Raw genomic sequence first — 18666 nt, forward strand, 5'->3', positions numbered from 1 at the left:
TGTGGCTTTGAAGTCAGGTGTTGTGATATACCTCTAGCATTGCTCTATAGAACTTCAAGGTTTTCTTTTTTCCATTTCTGTTTAGAATGTCATTGGAATTTTGATGGGTATTACACTGAATCTGAATTGCTTTTGGTGATAGGTTATTTTGACAATATTAATTCTGCCAATCCCATAAACATGGGAGGTCTTCTATCTTTTAGTGGCTTAGGATATACTTATTTCAATGCTTTATAGTGTTCATGTTTGGTTGACTTTATTCCTATTGTTATTGTTGGCTTTTGATTTTTTTTAGGCTACCATGAAAGTGATTGTTTTTCTAACGATTTCAGTGAGTTCATTAGTTCACTATTGGCATCCGATTTTTGTTTGTATCCTGCTACTTTTCTGGATGTGTTGATCATATCTAATAATCTTCTGGTAGAGTGTTTTGGACGTAAGGACGTATCTACAAACAAGGATAGTTTGACTTTTTTCCATTTTATTTCTCTTATTCATCTGACTAAAATTTTAAGTACTATATTGAAAAGGAGTAGTAAGAGTGGTCACCTTGTCTTGTTATTTTAGAGGGAACACTTTAGGTTTTGTGCCATTAAGTATAATATTAGCTATCAACTGGTCTTGGACAGTCTTTATTATGTTGAGGTATGATGGATATGGCACTTTTAAATAATGCGATCAAAACAGTCCCTTAAAACTTGACATCAATTAATTGGCCCAATGACTAGGTTTTTAAAGAATTGAACTATAATTGTCCAGGCTCTTCCCTCTGCACTACTTCATGTTTGGACAACTGGTTGAGCCCAGACTCTTGATTACAGGGGCTGACTGTCAAGTTTCAGTCAAAGACAAAAGTAAATTAACTTTTTGAAAGTTGAGAAAGCTAAGGCATTAAAGTAGCATACTTTCTCAAAGAATTCTTCATATGTTAAGTGATTTAACCTCTTCTAAATTAAAAGTATGTTTACTTTGCTTAGAAAACATCTTTGTAGACAATTTGGAAAGCATGGACAAGTAGAATGAAAAAAATTCTCGTTTAATTTCACTACTCAGATAATTTTAATAGTTGAATTTTTTCCCTCCCATTTCATTTTCACAACATAAGCAAGATATTATAAGTCCAAATTGAAAGCATACTGAATATATAAATTTTCAACCCTTTTCCCCCCACATAACCCCAGAGATTGTATTTCTTTTGAAAAATTATTTTCGTGGTTGTGTGTGCCATCAAATCCATGTGCCCTGATTCAAATACTCCCTTTCATTTGAACATTTGAGCTAGCTTTAATTTTTCTCTATTTTAAGACTCGTAATATTCTTATATATTGTGTTTATTTATGCTGGTTTTTTTTCTTCCAATTCATACATTGGTTTTGAAGTACGGTATTAAGAATACCAAACACAGCACCAATTCTGTCCATGCAGCCAAAATGGATGGCCGGGTTTTGATTTTGTGAAAAGCTGCTTTTATTGAATCCAGTTCTGCATGTGACAAAGTAATCTTGACAGGTTCCTGAGAAGACATGCGAATGTTGTCAGTGGTTTCTTTTTAAAGTCTAGAATTTCCCCTTCCATTGAGTGGCTTATAAATTCTATTAGAAGATTGAAGGGGGTCTCTTCCTTCTAAAAGCAGAAGATCTCCATATGTTTAAATCAGCAAATCAAGTTTGCTCAATGTAGTTAAATGCCATATTTTCACTCTTAAGATCAGGAGGGCATTTCTAACTTGCACACACCTAGAATCATTTATACTCTTTGTTGGGTAAGATTATGATACAGCTCTGAATAATGTAGTTTATACATTGTACTAAGTGTAAGTATATACTTCATATTTAAAACTATACTTATACCTTATACTAAGGTAAATTATTTATTGTTACTAATAACTACTTGGTAATTATTAGATATTACCCCTACAACTAGCTTTGGGCTGGAGCTGTCCAATCCTGGATTGTGAAACCAGTGGTATGTGTGTGTTTCTTCCCAGTGTTGAAATAAATCTATTGAAAGCATCTATACCTGGTAAACAGGCAAAGGCTACAAACTCCCTCCCTCTCAGGAAAATGAGTATGGATATTGGCCAGATTACTAGATATTACTCAGATTATGGTATACTACCAAACTTTACTAAGGATGCTGTATCAGGAGCCCTATTGTTTATCCGATACATATTCAATCATAATTTGCCCTTCAACAGTTTTGTTTTGCTGGGCATTGTGGCTCATGGCTGTAATCCTAGCTACTCAGGAGGCTGAGATCTGAGGATTGCAGTTTGAAGCCAGCCAGGAAGGTCTATGAGACTTATCTCCAATGAACCACCAAAATACCAGAAATGGAGCTGTTGCTCAAAGTAGTAGAGGGTTAACCTTGAGCAAAAAAGCTCAGAGATGGGCTGGGAAGGTAGCTCAGTGGTAGAGTGCTTGTCTTGTATGCATGAAGCCCTGGGTTCAATACATCAGCACCACATAAGCAGAAAAAGCCAGAAATGGCACTGTGACTCAAGTGGTAGAGGGCTAGCCTTGAGCTGAAGAGCTGAGGGACAGAGCCCAGGCCCAGAGTTCATGCCCCAGGACCAACGGAAAAAAAAAAAAAAAAAAAAGCTCAAGGACAGCACCCAGGCTGTAAAATCTAAAATGACCTTTATATTGAATCCAGTGCTGTGTGTATGAATATGGGGGTGGGGGGAGAATAAAATAGTTTCTGAAGGTTAAAGTTCTCTCAACAATGGAAATTAAATGTGATAAATACTATATTGTAAAGCAGGCACAGAAGATGAACTCTGTCTTCAATAGATTTTGTTCCTGTCTTAGGTTGAACTCCTGTAACAAATTACCATAGACCAGTCAGTTTAAACAACAGTTAACGTCTGACTGTTGTGGGGACTGAGGAAGATTCAGTATCCTCTTTGGTGGTGGCTGTTTTTGTGCTGTATCATGTAATGGATAGAAACTATCCCTATTTCTTTTTATGTGGGCTCTCATCCCCTCTTGAAGGCTCCACTCATGAGCTAATTAACCCTACCTAATACCTTCCCATTGTGGCTTAGGACTGAACAGAAAACCTGACATACACACTTCAGTCTATAACACATCCTAAATTAAAGAATGAGACCCATAGCAGTGGATCAAAAGATGCTCTGTGGATGTTTCTGGTTAACACAAGGATTGCATAGGAATTTTTGCCATTCATTTATGTTCTATATTTTGTCTGAGTTCTCATTCATTCAACAAATACTTATTGGAAAGTACCTTGTTCCAGAAACTGTTCTGGATAAATACTAATACAATAGCCAGAAAAGAAGAGTGGACTCTTCCCTAGCCTCAAGCTTCACAGGGCAGGAAACAAACTTTTGTTGTGTATGCCATTTCGGGGCTTGACTTCGGGGCCTATGCACTGTCCTTTGATGTTAAAACTCAAGGCTGGCCCCCACTAGAGCTACAGGTCCACTTCCTGCTTTTTGGTGATTAATCGGATATAAGTCTCTTGGATTTGTCTGCCTGGATCCTCCAATCTTAACCTCCTGAATAGCTAGGATTACAGAAATGAGCCTCAGTGATAGTAAGCTCACAGAGCTGGCAACATGGCAGACAGGAACCAACAGGGCAAATGCCTGAAGTCAAGAGACACCTTACATAAAAATAGAATGTGGTCTGAGAATGTAGCTTAGTGGTAGAGTGCTTGCCTAGCATGCATGAAGCCCTGGGTTTGATTCCTTAGTACCACATAAACAGAAAAAGCTGGAAGTGGTGCTGTGGCTCAAGTGGTAGAGTGCTAGCCTTGAGCAAAAGAAGCTCAGGAACAGTGCTTAGGCCCTGAGTTCAAGCCCCAAGACTGGCAAATAATAGTAATAAAACAAAATGTATTTGTCCAGTCCAATTCACTCACATAATATTTAGAGTCCAGAGGCCTGTGGCATGCCTAAAGAACAAATGGTCTTAAGAAAATTCAAGTATGTATGGTGTGAAGACTGTAGACCATACAGTCTCTGTCACTGTTCAATTGAGAGATGGGAAAGCAAAAGTAAAATACCAGGATGAACACAGCTGTTTTCCAATAAAGTTTTATTTACAAAGACTGGTGTTAGGTCAGATTGTATCCACAGTTCATAGATTGTGGCCTCCCTGCCCTATGACCCTGATGCTAGCCACAGCTGCCCTCTGACCGAAGCTTATGGCAGACTTCCAGTAAGACCAGCAGAAATTTGCCTTATTAAATCTAATCAGCTTAGCCCAATGGGGAAAGGGAAAAATGAAAGGGCTGCTTGTTTTAATTCTTTTTCATCTTGAGATAATTTGCTAGAGATCAACATAATACTAAAACAATGGTATGGTACGTGCACTGCAGTGGTTTTTATTTTTTAGATGTTTGTCTAAAGCATTTTACTAGGAATTTTTTTTTGAGGGGTGGCACTGGAGTCTGAACTCAGCTTCTTCATTGCTAGGCAGGTGTTCTACCACTGGGCCATGTCTCCAGCTCTTTTTTTTTTTAGCACTTTATTTTTGAGATAGAGTCTCTTGTTTCTTGCTTGGGTATGTACCTACACCACAATCTGCTTATTTTGGATTTCCTACCTTAGTAGGGAATGTGCTGTGTTACCACACTCAACTATTGGTTCAAAAGGAATTCAGGGAACTTTTTCTGTCCTGGCTGGCTTCTAATTCTAATCCTTCACATTTCAGCCTCCAAAGTAGTTGGGAGTATGGATGTTAACCTACCAGTGCCCAATTTCATTAAGAATTTAAATAATTGCAAAGGATGTTATTTCAGCAGAATGAACATTTCAATCATTTTATTCATGTATTGTAGTACTGCAGATTGAACCCAGAGCCTCACCCATAAACAAGTGTTCTACTACTATGCTCTGTCTTTTTTTCCTCCTCCCCTTCCTCCTCCTCTTCTTCCTTCTCTTCCCTTCCTCTTTATTTTTTGGCAGGTACTGGCATTTTGAATTCAGGGCCTCATATTTGCTAGGCTAGCCTCTGTTCACTGAGCTATGCTTCCAGTCCTGTTTAGCACTGTTTATTTTACCATTTATTTCTAGGAAAGGATGCATGCCTGAGTAGAGATCTGCCTACTTTTAGGCTTCCAGTAACTGCTGTTATCACAAGTGGGCTGCAGAGTCCAACTTCCTGGATGGAGTCTCCCAGACTTTTCTGCCTGGGTTGGTCTAGTACCTTGATATCTCAGCCTCCTTCATAGCTTGGGATGACAGGTATGTGCTATTGCTCCTAGTTATGGGTTGAGATGTCATCTCAGTTTTCTGTCTGCACTGGCTTCAAACAGTCCTCCTGTTCTCCATATCCCAAGTATCTAGGATTAGCCGCATGAGCTACTAGCATACAGCTTTTCTTTTGTTTGTTTGTTTGTTTAAAGATGGAGGTCTGGGGGCAGGGGGCGGATGGAAATCCACGAGCCTCTCCTATCTCCAATTATCTACCAAAAAACTAGAAGTGGAGCTGTGGCTCAAGTGGTGGCGTACTGGCCTTGAGCACAAAAGCTCAGGGACAGAGCCAAGGGATTGAATTTAAGCCCCAAAACCCACACAGAAAAAAAAACAAAAAAACAAAAAACCGATAATGGTATGAAGTAGTTTGATTCTTTTCTTTTTTCTTTTGCCAGTCCTGGGGTTTGAACTCAGGGACCTAGAGCAGTTACTCTTTTTGCTCAAGGCGAGCACTCTACCACTTGAGCCAATGTCACTTCCAGCTTTGTTTTTTGTGCAATGAATTTTGATCACTGTCACCTTCACTTCCATCATTTTCCATCTAGCCCCATCCCATCTATACCCTCAATCTTAGTATAGTTTTTTTGTTTTTTGTTTTTGTTTTGGTCTGTTGTAGGGCTTGAACTCTGGGCCTGGCACTGTCCCTGAGCTCTTCAGCTCAAGGCTAGCTCTCTGCCACTTGAGCCACAGCACCACTTCTGGTTTTCTAGTGGTTTATTGGAGGTCAGAGTCTTATAGACTTTCTTGCCCAGGCTGGCTTTGAACTGCGATCCTCAGATCTCAGCCTCCTCAGTAGCTAGGATTACAGGTGTGAGTCACCAGCATCTGGCTCTTATATAGTTTTGATTTGCATTTCTTTTATGTCCAAGGATGTTGAACATTTCTGTATATATCTATTAGCCATTTGTACTTCTTCTGAGACATGCTTGTTCAACTCACTTATTAATTGGATTATTTGTTCTCTTGCTGTTTAATTTTTTTCAGTTCTTTGAGTTCTGGGTATTAATCTTTTATGTGGCAAAGATTTTCTCCCATTTTGTGGTTGTCTCTTGGTTGCTGCAGTTGTTTCTTTTGCTGTGCAGAAACTTTGAAATTTCATGTAGTCCTATTCGTCAATTCTTATTCTTATTTTCTGAGCAATTGGAATCCTATTCAGAAAATAATTACCTGTGCCTATAACTTCCAAAGATTTCTTTATGTTTCCCTTTTTGGCCACCTAGAGGAAATGGAAAAGTAAGAATGTTAAAGAAAACTGTATCATCTCCTCCACCTATTTCTCATTATATCTGAGTTTTAGGGATCCCCAATGTGAGCCAGAATCACCTATCCAGGCACATAGCCTTGCCAACAGTTTGTTTTTAGTTTGTTCTTCATCAATCAAATATTATTTGTAATTCATTGTCTGTGTACAAGATACTAGGCATAGGATGAGAAAGATAGAGAAATATCTGTGCCTAGTAGAATAAAGGACCGAGGCTGGTCCTGGGCAAAACTACAAGACTCTATGTGAAAATTAAAGCATTGTAGTGGTTGCCTAGCAAGTGGGAAGCTCTGAGTTCACAATCCATTAGGCAGGCAGGCAGGAAGAAAGGAAGGAAGGGAGGGAGGGAAAGGGAAGAGAGGGAAAGAGGAAAGGAAGGAAAAAAAGGGAAAGAGGAAGGAAGGAAGGAAGAAGGAAGGAAGGGAAAGGAAGGAAAAAAGGGAAAGAGGAAGGAAGAAAGAACAGGAAGAAAGGGAGGGAGGTAAGGAGGGAGGAAAAGGGAAGGAAGGAAGAAAGAAAAGGAAGGAAAGGAAAGGAAAGAGGGAAGTAAGGAAGAGAGGGAAGGAAGGAAGAAATGGAAAGATGAAGGAAGGGAGGGGGGAAAGAAAGAATGGAAAGAAAGGAAGGCAGCAGGAGAGGGAGGGAGAAAAGAGGGAAGGAAAGGAAGAAAAACTAACAACGTGTTTGGACTCCTTGAGATACCCTCAGGTAACCTTGGTGCCCCAAGAGTTTGAAATGCTCCCTGACTTTGAAGGACCCCAATCTGAAGATCCCTGTTATAAGGGGATTAGTGTTTGTTCAATCAGGAACTCAAAGGCCTAGACTTGGTTCTACCATTATTTCTTATCCTGCTAATGAGTTGAGCACGTGCTATGCTCCAGGCATGGGATGGGGGCTCTGAGGGTTGCTAGGATACCACCAGTGTCCTTCAGGACCTCGTCTAGCTGTTTTTAGGTCAACCATTAGGGATCTTGGTTGATTAGTTTAAATCAATGGTTCAAACTAGAATGGTACTTTAAAGGCATTTGGGGAATTTACTGGAACATTAATAAAATATACAATTTAGTCTTGGCTGAAAATTGTCCTGTGTCCTACATGACATTCCAATATCCAATCAGACTCTTATGTATGTAGGAAACCTGTTTATTATTATCTAAACCTTCACTGATTCTATTTAAATATAAGCACACAGAGTATTTTTCCATGGTTTTAATAAATGCAGTTCAACCGCTATCTATAATAGGGAAGATTATATTTTTCTTCTACATTAATCTGGATAACTCCAACATTTGGGGAGAAATTAATAACAATCTGCAAAACTTTGATCTTCTCCAAGGTAATGTGAGATTACAAAATTTTCACAAAATAGAAATATAAATGTAAATATGTGGGGTAAATTTGCTGATTCCCATTTTTTTTTGATTCCCATTTTTTGTCTTACATCTCTTGTGCTAGATATTGTTTACACAAAACCTAATGGATGATAATTTCTGGCACAATATATAAACCTATCATGTTTTGCTAAAAGCACATGAATTCTTAGTGCTTTGCTCTCGGAATAAGTTTGAGAACCATTCCTGTGGGCAATTGGAAATCATCAAAAGGTTTTAAGCTCATTAGCATTTAGAAAGTTCCCTTTGATGGCTGGAAGAATTCACATTAATTCATTCAACAAACATTAACTGTGCACCATGTGTACCAGGTACTATGCGGATACTGACCTCAAGGAAAATTAATGGAATATACTCTTATGTCCGCAGCCTCCCATGCTGGCACCTTCTTTCCATATATGCAAACATCTGGCATGACATAGTGCAGAGTATAGACTCTCCTCCCTAGTCCTTATGAGGCCTTGACAAGTTACTGGAATTCGCTGAGTCTGTGTGTTATGAACTACCTAAATGATAATAACAATACCTGCCTTCCAAGGCTGTTATGAGGATTAGATATGCCTGCCACCTCGCAGATAATTAATACATGTTACTTCTAGCTCCCTTTTCATCTCTTCAAAAACCTAATCTCAGAACACACCTGCCACCAACCATTGTGTGACTATGAGCCAGTATGTTCCCTCAAGGACTATTTATACTCTGGGTTTTATAATTCCTGATGGTGGGTTGAAAGATTGGCTCCTGCTAGAGGAATGTCAAGCAGGGGAAACTGGTAACTCAATCTGTTTGGAGTCAAAGAGTGCCCTACTCAACACAAATACAAAAACTAACAAGTAATGCAAAGGACTAGAATCAACAATGAGAACTCACTGGGATTGCAACACCAGGACCCCAAATAAGGTTTATTATCTGAACTTACTCTTTCTTTCCTTCCCTCCTTCCTCCCTTCCTACTTCCTTCCTTCTTTTCTTCCTTCCTTCCTTCCTTCTTCCTTCCTTCCTTTCTCTTTTCCTATCTTTCCCTCCTTTCCCTCCTTTTCTTTCTTTATCTCCCTTTCTTTCTTTCTTTCTTTCTTTCTTTCTTTCTTTCTTTCTTTCTTTCTTTCTTTCTTTCTTTCTTTCTTTCTTTCTTTCCTTCCTTCCTTCCTTTCTCTCATTTTCTATCTTCTTTCTTTCTTTCTTTCTCTCTCTTTTCTTTCTTTCTCTCTTTTTTCTTTCTTTCCTTCTTCCTTTTTGTTTGTGCCACACCTAGGCTTGAACTCAGGGCCTGGGTGTTATCCCTGAGCTTTTTTTACTCAGGCTATCACTCTACCACTTAGCCACAGTGCCACTTTCAGCTTTTTTTTTGTAATTAATTGGAGATAAGAGTCTCATGGACTTTCGTAGCTGGGCTGACCAGTCTTCAGATCCTCAGTAGCTAGGATTAAAGGTGTGAGCCACCAGAACCAGGAGAACATGCATTTTCTGTATCCAAACTCAGTCTGATGATATAATCTGTGGTTCCTACACTTTAGATTAACCCAGAAATTTTCCAGAGAGGCTTTTAAAAAGATTTCTGAGTCCCATCAAAGATCTTTGTAAGTCTCTGAAAGTTGGGCCCAATCACATTTAAACAAATCTTCCTAGTCACCAACATGGAGCTCAGACTGTTCTGAGGGATGGGAGGAGAGGTGTATAATTTGTAGTAAATAAACAGGAATTCCACTGTAGAGCTACCATAGCTAGCTAATTTAGCTAGCTTAGATAATGTGGAACAACTTCTTAGCTTCTCTATGGCTAGTGTCCTCACTTAAATATGAAGATAATAAGACTTCAGAGATCCTGTGGGTCAATGTAATGGGCTGTGGTGTCCACGCCATGGACGGGGGCTGCTCATTTCCATTCTTATTCCTGCCTTGCTACAGACCTGCCTTCTAAACACATGAATGGAGACCAACCCAAGGGCTCCTTTCTGGTCAGTGTGATCTTCCATTTTCAATGATAAAAGGCAACTGATAATATCTGAAATAAACCAAAAAGTCAACTGATACCCTCTCATAGCATTTGTCATCCGAAATATTTTCTCTTTGTAAGGCATTGTGCCAACACACACACACACACACACACACACACACACACACACACACACACACACACACACACACACACACACACACACACGCTGAAGTGCCAAGCTGTATTTGATTAGTTCTGGGCAGAAGCGTGTTAGGGCATCTGAAAACCACAGCTGGAGACATCTATTCTGATGGGCCGAATGCTCTGGGTATTTCCTTTCAACTGAACTGGAGGGAAAGTACTTTGATATAATGTGCATATGGAAATATTTTACAACATTCTTAAAAAGTTAGATATTTCATTCAATATATAGAAAACATACTGTTCTCAATGTGTGTGAGTATGGTCCAATCAATGTCTTAAAGGGTCCTTTGTCATTTCTAAGCTAGGATATTTTTGTTTTTGTTCTGTTGAATTGACTTCAGCGGGTATGAAAGGAATCAATTGACAGCCCTAGAGACAGAGGTCTTTGCTCTAGGCTTCTGGCAATGAGGGCAGCTGCTGCTTGAAATGCACCCCCAAATACCTCTGGAAAGATCAATTTTGGGGGTGAGAAGGGACTTTGATTTCTTTCCTGTTCTTTCTCTCTCTCCCTCTCCCTCTCCCTCCTTCTCTCTTCCCCTCTGTTGCCTTGAATTCTGGGCCTAAGTCCTGTCATTGAATTTTTGTGCTCAAGGCTAGCATTCACAGTTCTACGTCCAGCTTTTTGTGGTTAATTGGAGACAAGAGACTCACAGACTTTTGTGCTGGCTTGGAACCATGATTCTCAGATCTCAGCCTTCTGAGTAGCTAGCATTACATGTATGAGTCACCAGTGCTTTGGCTTCCTTCCTTCTCTGAAAGGTGTCAATGGAGTGGCAGGGTCAGGGCTGGCCACTTGGCACAGGCCTCTGCTGCTGCTGTAGCCACATTTCACACGTGCAATCATACTACAGCCTGGGTTTCAGTTCTAACTCTTTTGAAGAGATTAAAGTCTGTTGTTTTAAATGCCTTCCTAATCTTGGGATCAAATATACCTTAGAAAGATATTTGTTCGGGCTGGGAAGGTGGCTCAGTTGGTAGAGTGCTTGCCTCACAAGCATGAGGCCCTGGGTTTGATTCCTTAGGACCACATGAGCAGAAAAAGCTGAAAGTGGCACTGTGGCTCAAGTGGTAGAGCGCTAGCTTTGAGCTGAAGAGCTGAGGGACAGCGCCTAGGCCCAGAGTTTAGGCCCCAAAACACACACACACACACACACACACACACACACGCATACATACATATATATATATTCCCTTTTGAGAACTCATGAATAGGGAGAAGGAATAGGAAAGAAGGAACATTAAAAGTAGATGACAATTGCTTTTCAGGATTTTATCTTTTGCTATTTTCTAACTCTGAACAAATAATTTTATTTTTCTAGGAATAGTAATCATCTGTGGGATGACTTTTTATATCATTTTTATTTATTCTTTTGTATGTTTCTGGATTGGAAAATGTAATCTAATAAATATACTTAAAAAAGCTTATTTAGAAATATTTTTAGGATCTAGTTACCAAAACTTGCCAAATAATTTTTTAATTTATTAGTCAATATGATTTGAAAGGCAACTAGATAGTAAAAGATCCTGGGTTTGATATTTTATTCATCTGAAAATGATGTCTTCACGAGATTTTTCTTTCATCATTAAAAGAGTAAGCCATTTACATTTTAAAGACGTGCCTGAGTGCCATAAAAAGCCCTTTACATTTATGTAGTGTTTAATTGCATAATTAACTTATTTGATCATAGTACTGAGGCAAATTTCTTTTAAATTAGTTTGCCTTTTTATTATGCTTGTGAATATAGTCTGTAAATCTCAAGATATCCAAAATATATTTTGGCTAGGGTAAAATTGAGCATATTTATTCCTAGAAAAGAGAACTCCTGCCCCACTGTGGCCACAAGAGGAATTACAGATCTCTCTCTCTCTCTCTCTCTCTCTCTCTCTCTCTCTCTCTCTCTCTTTTTCTAGCGCATGCACGTTGTACATATATGTATATATGTATATGCATATGTCTATATGTGTATGTGTGTGTATTTGGATCTTTATGTTACGTAACAATTCATTCTTCCCAGTGTTTGACCCAAGTCTTTTTCCTCTCCTCCCAGTTAACTCTTACTTATTCCCAGCACCTTCTCACATTGGAAAATACAGACAGAAACTCCCAGGTATCCATTTCTGCAGAGCTCTGACACCTCAAAACTTTAGAGTTTTGTAATCATGTGAAGATGAATTTTCTTCTTTTCCTTTTATTTATTTTTTCCAGCACAGAAGCTTGAACGCAGGGCGCTCCGTGCTCGCTTGGCCTGCTTGCTCACAACTGGTACCCTTACCACTTGAGCCATACCTCCAGTCTGACTTTTGGATGGTTAATTTGAGATAGAGTCCTGGGCTAGCTCTGAACTTCAGTCTTGCAGGTTTCTGTTTGCTGTGTAGGAAAGCATGGGCGTTAGACTGCAGTCCAGGGCTTTGCTACTTTTCTGGCTATCACTTGGAGTTTGTCGACAGTTTCCTGACCTGAATAGTGAAATCAATGCCATCTCCTCCAAAGAATTATTAGATGGATTAGTTAAGTGAGATGACTTATCACAATGCCTGTACATAGTAGACACTAAGTCTATTATGCTTCTAATCTCTCTCTCTCTCTGCTCTTTCATTGGAAGATAGCTCATCTGTCTGGTTAGGCTATACCTTTACTCCCGTGCAAAGTGTAGTTGCTTAACTCCTTCCCATCTCCATGATCTTCCCTCCTCTCATATAAACATGTCCAACTCTACATCTTGTGTGTGTGTGTGTGTGTGTGTGTGTGTGTGTGTGTGTGTGTGTGTGTGTGTGTGTGTGTGTGTGTGTGTGTGTGTGTGTGTGTGTGCTGGCCCTGGGCTTGAACTCAGGGTCTGGGTGCTGTCCCTGAGCTTTTCTTTTCTTTTTTTTTATTGTGAAAATACTGTACAGAGAGGTTACAATTACATGGGCAAGATAATGAGCACATTTCTTATCAAGCATTGTAGCCTCCTCCTTTGTTTCCCCTTCCCTTCCCTTCCCATCTTCCCCTCTTCCTCCCTCCCCCCACCAAAGTTGTAAAGTTTGTTTTAATGACTTGTACATCTTATGGTTGCAATGGGTCCACCTGTATCCCTATTTAAACGATTTGTTTTTCCCCTTCCCCTCCACAAATTATACCAACATCAAATACAGTGGAAGCAGAGGTTATACCGTGGGGGAGGGACATACAAAGAAATAATCTTATAAATGTGCTAGAAACAATCGCATGAAAGAAAAAAAATTTGAATACATATCTTGGGGTTCATTTCCCTAACATCAACTTATCTGACCTTTTCTGCTTGACTCAGACGTATACTAGTTATTGCAAATAAGGGAAACCATGGGACCTTTGTTTCTTTGGGCCTGGCTTACTTCACTTAATATAATTTTTTCCAAGCCTTTCCATTTCCTAACAAATGGGGCAATGTCATTCTTTCTGATGGAGGCATAGAATTCCATTGTGTAAATATACCACATTTTGTTGATCCATTCACCTACTGAGGGGCATCTGGGTTGGTTCCATATCTTAGCTATGGTAAATAATGCTGCAATAAACATAGTCGCGCTGGTAGCTTTAGTGTGGTCTTGTTTGTGAACATTTGGGTAAATGCCCCAAAGTGGGATTGCTGGGTCATAGGGAAGCTCTATGTGGAGTGGTTTGAGGAACCTCCATACTGCTTTCCAAAGTGGTTGAACAAGTTTACACTCCCACCAACAAAGCAGTAAGGTTCCCTTCTGTCCACATGCCCTCCAGCATCTGTTGTTATTAGAGTTCTTGATTATAGCCATTCTAACTGGGGTGAGGTGATATCTCAATGTTGTTTTGATTTGCATTTCTTTTATGACTAGGAGGTTGAGCATTTCTAGATGTGTCTACTGGCCATCCTTCTTTCCTCTTCAGAGAAGTTTCTCTTTAAGTCTTTAGCCCACTTATTTATTGGGCAGTTGTTTCTTTGAAGATTTGTTGTTGGGGGATTTAATTTTTTGAGTTCCAGGTATATTTTAGATATGAGACCCTTGTCTGTTGTCTGGCTAGTGAAGATCTTCTCCCATTCCGTGGGCTTTCTATTGATCTTGCTAGCTATGTCCTTTGCCATGCAGAAGCTCTGCAATTTCATGCAACCTTTCTTTGTCCAACCTTTCTTTGATTTGTTGTGTTTCTGGTTCTCTATTAAGAAAATTTCGGCCTGTGCCAAGGAGACCTTGGGTTTCTCCTATTCCATCCTGTAATGATTTGAGTGTCTACTTTGACTCCGAGGTCTTTGATCCATTTGGTGGTGATTCTGGTGCAGGGTGATATATAAGGATCTAGCTTTAGTTTTCTACAAATAGTTAACCAATTTTGCCAGCACAATTTACTGAAGAGGCTGTTTTTCTTCAATTCTATTTTTTAGCTCCTTTATCGAAGATTATATGGCTATAGGTCTGTAGGTTCATTTCTGGGTTTTCAATTCTATTCCGTTGGTCCTGAGGTCTGTTCTTGTGCTAGTACCAAGCTGTTTTGATTACTATGGCTTTGTAGTAGAGTTTGAAATTTGGTATTGATATTCCTCCAGCACTGTTCTTTCTGTTGAGGATCGTTTTTGCTATTTATTGTTCCATATGAATTTTTGGATTGCCTCTTCTGATTCCTTTAAGAATGAGGTTGGAATATTGATAGGTATCAATATTCCAATGGCAATACTTGGGAAGTATTGCCATTTTCACAATGTTGATCTTTCCAATTCAGGAGCATGGGAGTTTTTGCCACTTTCTAAGTTCTGTTTTGATTTTCTTTTTCAGGTTTTTATTTTTTATTTTATTTATTTATTTATTTTTTGGGTCCGGTCGTGGGGCCTGAACTCTGGGCCTGGGTGCTGTCCCTCAGCTCTTCAGCTCAAGGCTAGCGCTCTACCACTTGAGCCACAGCGCCACTTTTGGCTTTTTTCTTTTTGCTTATGTGGTGCTGAGGAATCGAACCCAGGGCCTCATGCATGCAAAGCAAGCACTCTACCACTGAGTCACCTTCCCAGTCACTTTTTTCAGGTTTTTAAAGTTTTCATCATAGAGGTCCTTCACTTCTTTGGTTAAGTTAAATTCCTAGGTATTTTATTTTTTTGTGGGGCTATTACGAATGGAGTTGCTTTCCTAATTTCAGCCACACTTTTCTTATTGTTGGCATACAGAAAAGCCATTGATTTTTTGAGTGTTAATTTTATACCCTGTTACTTTGCCAAAGTTTTGAATCAGCTTGAGTAATTTGAGAGTGGAGTCCGTGGGATTTTTTAAATACAAGATTGTCCCTGAGCTTTTCTGCTCAAGGCTATGGCTCCACCATTTCAGCCAGGGCTGTGCTTCTGCCTTTTTTTGGTTGTTAATTGTAGATAACAGTGTCATGGACTTTCCTGCCCAGGATGGCTTTGAACCGTGATTCTCAGATCTTACCTTCTGAGCAGCTAGGATAACAGGCGTGAGCCACTGTAGCATGGTCATAATTTTTTAAATTCCCATCCACTTTGTCTCCCCTCTGTAATCTGGCTCTCCTGTCTCACCACACAACAGACATTAATAAATTAATTCAAACATTTGTGAGTATTCACTTAATAAATAGGCAGATTCGAATCTGAGCCTTTGTCACAATATGCTCACTTGCTAACCCAATTATCTAACCCATGACTTCCTTCCTCCAGCTGTACTCTGTCTGACTTGCTTGACCTTCCTTCCCACCCTGCAGCTTCTCTGCTCAGGCTCCCTTGGCTCTCCTGCTCCTTTGATCTTCTGTATCTGCTTGGTGCTTTCTTCCTCATCACGTGATTCCCAAGGCAGCTGTCTTCAGCTCTTCACTCTCTTTTAAGTCTAGGCTGTGAACTTCCTGTCATTATACACCACATTTGATGGCATGTGTGTCTCTTCCTCACAGGGGAGTTTGTAGATTTCACCTGGCCTCTAACTCATTACCATCAGCTCCTGCTTTAGCCTCTGGGTGTTGGGCTTACAGTGTGAGCCACCGACGCCTGGCTGTATAATTTTCTTGCAGGAGTCATGCACTGGTGATCTTGGATTCCTCAGCTGTTAGGACAGAGCTCATCTCTGCCTGGTGAGTGGTGGAGAGATGAATAATGAATAGCACTCTCACTAGCACCACCCCTCCCTGAATGCTCATTCCTCTCTTCCTTGACCTCCTCAACAACTTTCCAATTGTGTTGTTTCTAATTCATACCCTGACCATCCTGGTGAACAATGCACTGATACCCATACATCAAAGCATTCCTAGAGATTTGCAACTCTTGCCATCATTCTTTTCAGGCAAAATGAACAACTGAGTACACCACTAGAATTCCTTCCATTGGATAGATTTTTTTTTTCTTTACTACTTTCTTTAAGCCTTCCTGACTTTCAACCCCAAACTACCCCACAGTGAGACTATACTGCAAAGCTAATTACTTTCAGGTAATTTTATTGCACTGGGAAGAACTAACTGTAAATCTGGTCTTCAATTTTTATTCCCCAAGCAACTGGACTTAGGGTGTTCTCCACAGTGTTGGGAAAGAAAAGTAGGTTGGGAAAGAGAAGATAGTGTGGCAGAAATATGGACTAAGTACACTATCTGCACAATTTCTCAAACAACTCACTTGTATCTTCAAAATGGACTTGAGCTTGTGCCTGACATATGCATTTGCTGATCAAATGAAGCAGTGGCCATGGACATGAGTTATGGATTAGACAATGCTAAACTGGGTAATTCAGATTTCATAGTGACTTGTTGTCCAAGGTCTATAGTCTTTGTGAAGGCACAGTAGCAAGCCAGAAGATATTTCTCAGGGGAGATAATTCCCCTATAGAACTTGGAACAAATTGGTTCCAGAATCTTAAGGCTGTGTGTTGTGGTTCACTGATAGAGAGCTGTCAAAAGATGATGGAACATCCCTAACATCCCAACATTTCATGTTGGATACAGTAAGTTACTCAGTCCACATGTCAAGAGTCTTTGTGTGTTCTGGGTCCCACTTAAATCTAGCAGCTTATTAGGATACCCAGTAAATGGGTCAATATTGCATGACCAAATGAGGCATGCTGTCTCCAAAATCCTCAGTGGTTCCCTAGGTTAGAGCACTAGTGCATCAATTACCCTTTCTGTTGGAATACCTCACTTGATACAGAACACTGACTCCTAGAAATGACATAGTCCCATTTGGCAAAGATTGGTTTTCTTGTTTCTGTATTTGGGTATAAATATTATGGGTATTATTTTGCTTTCCAGTCATTTTTTAGTAATTGAGTTATTAACTAAATAAAGGTGAAGAACCTAATCATAGTACTTGCTCACTAGTAAGTAATTAAAAGACAAAAACATAGTGTCAGTTTGTTCTGGTTTATGGAACCTGTCATTTTAAAGTCTTACTTCAAATGGAAATGGACATTTGTGAAGTTTTAAAAGACTATATAAGTTCAAAGCCACTGCAGGCAGGAAACTTTGTGAGACTCTTATCTCCAATAAACTACTCAAAAAAAGCCATAAGTGGTGTTAGCTTTGAGCAAAAGAAGCTCAGGGACAGTACTCAGGTCCAGAGTTCCACACACACACACACACACACACACACACACACACACACACACACACACACACACACACACACACACACACACACACCCAAAGACAACAAAAAACTTCAGGCCATCGAGATCATTCCCAACGAGAGATTTGTTGTGTGACCTGTGTGTAGCCCAGACAAAAGACCCTAGCTCCCACTGCAGTGGTAGCAGTATAATATAGAGAAGCAGATAAATTACAGGTATTGTGGTATTACAGCCCCAAAGAGCCAATTACATTTTGGATGTAGCTGGGGAAAAATCAAGACGACTCGAAGAATTTTGGTGATTTTATATGTATATGTATACATATATATGTATATATACACCATTTATTAGTTATTGTGGTTTTAGGTATGTCTGAGGGAAGGAGCGAAGTTGAGAGAACAGAACGTTATTCAGAAGAACATTTCAGTCTTACCATGGTATCATCATGAAGGCATCCTGGTGGAGTGGTCCTGTTGTTATTTGTGATAGATCTGCGCTGGATTTTTTTTTTTTTTTCTTTTCTAAACTCTAGATAGGGCTGGGAATGTGGCTTAGTGGAAGAGTGCTTGCCTAGCACACATGAAGCCCTGGGTTCGATTCCTCAGTACCACATACACAGAAAAAGCTGGAAGTGGAGCTGTGGCTCAAGTGGCAGAGCACTAGCCTTGAATAAAAGCAGCTCAGGGACAGTGCCCAGACCCTGAGTTCAAGCCCCAGGACTGACCAAAAACAACAACAAAAACCCTAGATAACATGTTAGCTATTATGAATAATTATTATTGTTATCATCCCAATAACTTAGTTTCTCAATCTCTTGTGGTGGGGGAAGGGGAATAGTTATGGAAAAGGCGACTCTCGCCCAACCTTTCCATTCATCCTTCAGGGCTGAGAAACTGGAGCGTCCAATGTCCAATCATCTTCCAAGATTCTTGCGTCGGCGAGTGGGCGGGGCTCCGTTGGATTTGAATCTCTCCGCTTCTCCGGCTGGGCCACGTCCGAAGCTCTGCAGGTCCTTGAGGATACATACTCGAACAACTATCTATTAAAATAAATCGAGCTTCTTCTTCGAGATGAAGTCGCGAAACAAGAAGGAAAATATACATATTAGTTATG

This window comes from Dipodomys merriami, unplaced genomic scaffold (assembly GCF_024711535.1).
Source record: "Dipodomys merriami isolate MVZ:Mamm:240054 unplaced genomic scaffold, mDipMer1.0.p SCAF_15, whole genome shotgun sequence".
Lineage (NCBI taxonomy): Eukaryota > Metazoa > Chordata > Mammalia > Rodentia > Heteromyidae > Dipodomys > Dipodomys merriami.